The sequence below is a fragment of the Chenopodium album genome, chromosome 9, assembly GCF_948465745.1.
Source record: "Chenopodium album chromosome 9, dcCheAlbu1.1, whole genome shotgun sequence".
In the NCBI taxonomy this organism is placed as follows: Eukaryota; Viridiplantae; Streptophyta; class Magnoliopsida; order Caryophyllales; family Amaranthaceae; genus Chenopodium; species Chenopodium album.
In genome coordinates, this window is record NC_137842.1 from 44,099,837 (window position 1) to 44,106,477 (window position 6,641).

General features: G+C 36.6%; 1 long non-coding RNA gene across 1 annotated transcript; it reads left to right on the forward strand.

The window, feature by feature from the left end:
- The first annotated feature begins 1,015 nt into the window (after window positions 1–1,015).
- Window positions 1,016–3,186, forward strand: LOC145559785 (uncharacterized). The gene is made up of 3 exons (XR_014092953.1): window positions 1,016–1,882; window positions 2,537–2,638; window positions 3,027–3,186. It is a non-coding gene; the product is annotated as an uncharacterized LOC145559785 (long non-coding RNA).
- Window positions 3,187–6,641: the final 3,455 nt, after the last annotated feature.

Consider the following 6,641-nt stretch of genomic DNA (forward strand, 5'->3'; position numbering starts at 1 on the left):
CGACGCAAATAAGGCACTGAATAATTTGCGTCACTCTTTTAATAAATGAGCGACGCAAATAACAAATTTTCAGCATTTCAGATTTTGTTATTTGCGTCGCATTTTTATTATGAAGTGACGCAAATAACTCTGCTTTAGGTTACCCATTCTGCGCTTTTGACCTTAGCTTTTCACTTTCACTAATTCACTAAACTGCAAATCCCCAGCTTTTCAATTTCGACCCTTCAATCCAACAAATTCGCCCAAAAAACACCCACAAATTCGCCCAAAAAACTGCAAATCCCCAGCAAATTCAACATCCAAAATCGCAATCAAGTTCAACACCCATAATCGGCAGCAAATCCGAGCAATTTCGAGCTAAAATTTAGACCAAAAACCCTAATTAATTCGAACCCTTAAACCCCAGAAAAATTGATTATTTTCGACCAAAAATCCCCCATTTCGAGCAAAAAATGTACTCAATTCCATACGAATTCGAACCGTAGAAACCCCAAAAAATTCAATTAAAAATCCTGCTGAAAAAATTCGAGCAATATCTGATATTTTCGAGTGGAAAAATCGCTTAATTTCGCCCCCAAAAACCCGAGGAAGTTCAAGCAAATTACAGCAATGTTGAATTTTTGAATTTTCGAGTGGAAAAATTGCTTAATTTCGCCCCCAAAAATCGATTTCGGCTCGACATTGTTGAATTTTAGAAATCAATTTCACCTATGGTAAGATTGCTTCTATTTATGTTCAATCTTTTCATGGTAGATAGAATGTAGCATTTAACTTGAACTTTTAGTGTTAGTTCACTAATTAGAATGTTCAATCTTTTATGTTCAATCGATTTCGGCTCGGACTTGGTTTAATTTCAGGTTTAGTGTTAGTTCACTAATTAGAATTTATATGGCAGATTTAATTGAATTTTTATAATTTTCAGTCATTGAATTTTCATTTGAGCATATTGCATACTTGTGAATTTCAGTCATTGAATTTTTGAAGTTAATTTTCATCTGAGCATATTGCATAGTCATTGAATTTATATGGCTGTTTTGCAATATTTTACTGGTTGCTTGTTTGCATCTTTGAACAGTCTGTAGAATAGCATAGTCATTTGAGCATATTGCATAGTCCCTAAAAATGTTGCATGATAAGCCAGGCCTCTAGCTTATGTCCTAATAGAGAAGTGATATTGTAATTGGAATGCTAGGCTTAATCATCTGGGATCTTTTCAATATTATGTACGGTATAATTATGGAGCAAATATTGAACTTTTTCTCTTTGGGTCTTTGACCTTTAGAAGTAGGCGGATACTTGTGAAGGTATCACAGCCTCACAGGTTATGTACTCAGCCTTAGTTTTTCTCTGGCGTGTAGGAAATTGTCTTTTACTTTCTCTATGTAGTTTAGTTAAGTAAGGAGCTTATTATTACTTCATGTTATTGGCGTAGGAGTGCAGTCAACTTGACATAGTTGTTCACCTGCAAAGCCTGCTTTTATGCGATCTGTTCTTCCACCCAGTGAAATACTATTGCACTGTTCAAAGCCTGGATACAATTTGCGGTAAAAGTTTTTTGGGGCTTTTTTTTTTTTTTTTTGAAATACCATGGTTTCTTTGAAGTTTCAAACTTCAAACTAAAGTAATTTAATAGATTGTGTTCTTTTACTATGGATAATTGTTAGTGCTCCATTTGTTCTGCAAATTTGTTTGCATTTAGTCTGTAGATTTTTACAGTTGCTGTTTTGCAATATACTACTGGTTGACATCTATGATTCTTTGAATGTCTTATTAAAATTATTTTTTATCATTTAATTTTTTTGTAGGCATCATCATAATGGGCGATGGGAAGCACGAATTGGGTGCGTTTATGAGAACAAGTACCTCTACTTAGGCACTTTCAGTAATGTCCTGAACTCTATTTCTCTCGTGCTCGCTCTTGTTCTATGAGATTTAGGATCACGAGCACACACGCAAATACGTGGTCAGACAAAGTGATTATCATAATCACAGGGACAAAGATACTTAATATTTGGACTGTCCCTTTTGGTTTGGTCACTTTCTGTGATCATCATATATAGTATATGTTGTATGTATTCCTGTCCACTATAAACAATAAGATATAAAGGAAAGGGGGTGAGTACGGTACCAGTAGATCTGCCATTAATAAAAAAATTGCTCCTACGGACTGACATGGCGTCACGTGAGTCAAATATTGTGAATACCTCTTAGGAATGGGTTGCTTGATCTGATTTTATGAAGAAAATTATTAGTATGATTAATTAATTAGGTAAGGTTTTGGTGAAAATTATGATCCACTAAGATTCCTGCTCTTTGCATTGCTTGAACCCCGTCACACCTGACTATTACATATGCAGTTATGCACCCCCACCTTAACTTATAAAGATATGTAATAAAGTCAAATTTGATCAGAAAAGAAAACAAAAAGAGGATTAAAGAATAGAATCAATGCCGAATAACAACTTTTATGTCACATACATGGTAGATTAAGTTGAATCAACTATGTTGGTTTAATATATGTAATTTTTTATGGCAGATTCTTAATTATGCGGAAGTGAATTCCACAAGTTGCTCGAGGTTCTGGTTGTGGACAAACGATTAAGGCGGTAGTACGCATACGAGATTGTCTTCACTTGTGGTATATATATCTGAACCATTCTTTGCAATATTAACTTATTTGTTCTGGTTGGTATAATGATTGTGAATTGTATGAGATTTTTAATTGTGATATAATTGATTGGAATTGCAATAATAATTGCATCATTGACTTAGATACCCGTTCAGGGCTTACTCATTAGGAGTAAGTCTTGAATAGTCCCCGGTTTGGGACTGTTCTTGAATGTTCTATCTCATTTAGGTGATAACTACTTGAATTGTTTTGGATCTAAGAAGATCATGGCTCACTATTTCCCGATTGTTCTCTGGGTACATATGTTGATAGCCGATTATCTACATTGTGTGCTTGGAGAACTGTAGGGAAATGCTGCATATACCATTTATAATGTTATTACATGATATATATGTAGGGCCTTGAGTGACTTACTCGATACGGAGGAAGTGGCTTCCATTGGATTCATGTGTCCGGAAATGATTTCAGAAACCTATTTGCATAGTGATGCTGATCGTATCCTACTATACATGACACATGTGATGGAAAAACAAAAATCTAAGCAGTTCATCTTATGCCCATACCATGAAAAGTATAAACTTTGAACTTGTATTTATTTGAACTTTGCAAATTGTTGATATTATTTTACTCTTTTACAAATGTGTGTCTAATTTATTATGTAGAAATCATTGGGTTCTTTTGGTCTTATGCATGGCTAAGCGTGAAGTCATCATCTTTGATTCTTTGAGGCAGAAGCGAAATTTAGCAATTAAGTTTGCAATGACAAAGTAAGTCTAGTTTGTTATTAATGTCATGATTTTATGTGTGTAAGGGTAATATATATGTTATTTGTTTCAAATGTGTAGTGTTTTTCGAAGTTTTAAGGCATTAAGTGGACAATCTAGGGGAAGTAAATTGACATGGCATTTGGGACAGGTTACCTTAATTTCTGACCCTAAATTTTAGTTTCTTAATAATTGAAGTATAGCAATTTAATTCAACTTACAAATATATTACATGTAGTGTCCTCAACAATTGGGTGGACGTGAGTGTGGCTACTACGTCATGCGTTATATGTACGAAATACTTGAACATCACCATAGCAGTGAAGATCTTATTCAGGTATGAGTTGTCAAATATTTCATTTTTTGTTTGATAAATACAATTTGATGTTAGCTACAATCTTGAATTAAAACTTTCCTCTTGTATATTTGTTGTGTTGATAGGATTTTTCAAGAACTACACCGTACACCGAGGAGGAGATAAATGAGATCCGAGATATTTGGGCAGAGTATTTTATATGTAATGTTGAACTTTAGATTTACCACTTAGCGCATGTTTGACTCTTGTTTTGGATTATAGGCTTGAAATGAAGTAATTTGGTTAATTGGTGTTGGGATTATGAGTATAATGTCTATGATATTGAGATGTAATCTTATTGGACAGGTTGTTAATATAATGCCGTCATTCCCAATTTTATGGGTAGGCCAAATTACAAAGGAGACTCTGCCGAAATTTACATTTGCATTATTCAATAATATTGCATTTTAATTTCAATTATATTAGCGTTAGCATATTACTTTATACCTAGGAAAACAGGTACTACAAACATATACAAGGCAATTATTATATTATAATTAAAAAAAAAAATTCACCTCATTTGCGTCACTCATTAAACAAACAAGTGACGCAAATACAACAGTTTTGTATTGTCTACTCAGTTATTTGCGTCACTCCTACATAAACAAGTGACGCAAATAACAAAAAATGCATATATTGGAAGAGTCATTTGCGTCGCTTGTTTATGAAGGAGCGACGCAAATAACAAAAAAAGTTTAGCAAAAGAGTCATTTGCGTCGCTTGTTTATAAAGGGGCGACGCAAATGACTTAAAATAAGTTTATCAGAAAAGTCATTTGCGTCGCTCTTTTATAAAGGAGTGACGCAAATGACTTAAAATAAGTTTATCAGAAAAGTCATTTGCGTCGCTCTTTTATAAAAGAGTGACGCAAATGTCAAAAAATAAGTTTTTAAAAAAAGTCATTTGCGTCGCTTGTTTATAAAGGAGCGACGCAAATGACAAAAAATAAGTTTATAAAAAAAGTCATTTGCGTCGCTTGTTTATAAAGGAGCGACGCAAATGACTCTTATTTGCGTCGCCCCTAGGAGCGACGCAAATGACTTAAAAGTCATTTACGTCGCGAGCAGTTGCGTCGCTCATAGAAGCGACGCAAATACACTATAAATGAGCGACGCAAATGAGGCTTTTTCTACTAGTGTGTGTCATATACCACAGATGACATTTGGGGTGAAGAAGATTCTTCGATAGACGTCCTCACAAGATCTGGGAGAATGCAACCTCCCATTTCAACACAACCTATGCCAACCACACAACAAGTTTCCATACCTATCATTGAAGACAATGACATTGTTAAGCATTTTAAGAAGACAAAGGTTGAGATGAATGTATGGAAACTTCTGGCAACATCTCGAGAACATAGGTTGGCTGTAATGAATGCCTTGGACAAAATTGGGATAGACTCTGACTCTACTCCTGAGGGACTAGCCAACTTCCTCACAAGTGACCTTCCTAGTCCGATTAAATTGATAACCTTTTCTGACAAAGATTTACCCCCAGAAGGTGACAAACATTACAAGGCATTAAACCTCACAGTAGTTTGCAAGAGGATGAATGTTCCTATGACTCTTGTAGACAATGGATCGGCAATCAACGTTTGTCCACTTAGAACTGCGAGGATGCTCGACATAAGGGACGAAGATTTAACTCCTTCCACACAAGGAATAAGGGCCTACGATAACACTCGTCGTCAAGCTCTTGGCAAGATTACCCTAAATGTAACGGCAGGAGCAATAGAACATGCTACTACTTTCCAAGTAGTAGACATCAAAGCTTCATTCAATTTATTGTTGGGACGCCCTTGGCTTTATGATCTAAAGGTCGTCCCTTCATCTCTCCACCAACAAGTAAAAGCTATAGTTGGGGGAATTCCAATTACCATAGATGCTTCGCCTATGAGAATCAAATCCATAGAGAATCCAATTATTAATGTGGAGCACGACGAGGATGATGAAGATTTATGGGGCTTTAACGAAGAAGTCTCCTTAATCCAGGAGGATGAAAGGAACCCTCTTTGCCATGACCCCCATTCCAACATGATTGTCAACGCCATGCTGAAGAAACAAGGACACTTTCTTGGGATGACCCTAGGGAAGAAGAAAGGAATGGCAAAATCGCTGGAGTCACATGGCCTCCCTAAGTTAGACACTTTCGGACTTGGTTTCGAACCGACTCGGAAAGATCTCAAGCGAGCCCAGGAAAAGTCAAAAGCACGTAGGGACGCTCGCATTCAAAAGAAAGCAATTCCAATGGACCAGTACCCTCTTACGCTTAATGGTCAGTTCATAAAAGAAGGAGAGGACTATCCATGCCATGAATTTCCCGAGCCATTTGTTGTAAACGGCATACGACAACCGGGATTCGAGATTTTCTTGGATTGCTACTTCACTGATGAAATCCCAACTCCCGTCCACAAGGAGAAAGCACCCCCATGCTTTGACTTTAACGTCATGGGATTACTGTTCGGGCAAGAAAAGAATGAGCCAACTTATAAAGAAGATAACTCCTCGCTCATTCAAACAGTCCTACAAAGTGAAAGCTTCAATCCCTCGAAGCTAATTACTCCAGCTGAAGGATCACTACAAGGGTGGCGCAAGACTATCAAGGTGACTACTCTAAGCGGAATGAAGATATCCATCACGACAGGGCAAGGACCGATGTTTGAAGAGTCGTCTGAGTCTGAGTCTGAGTCAGAGTCTCTCCCTCTAGAGTTTCCTAAGTCTTTAGCAGTAACACCTCCCCCTCTTATTTCTTCTCCTAGGATAGTTAGTGATCCAGTCCCTGAGGACATATCACTCTTTGATGTAATGATCTCAGAGTATAATAATATTTCTCATTCTCCTTACTTCTTGTGTTCTTCTCTAACCCAAGATGACGAGCATTGCTTAGCTAACGA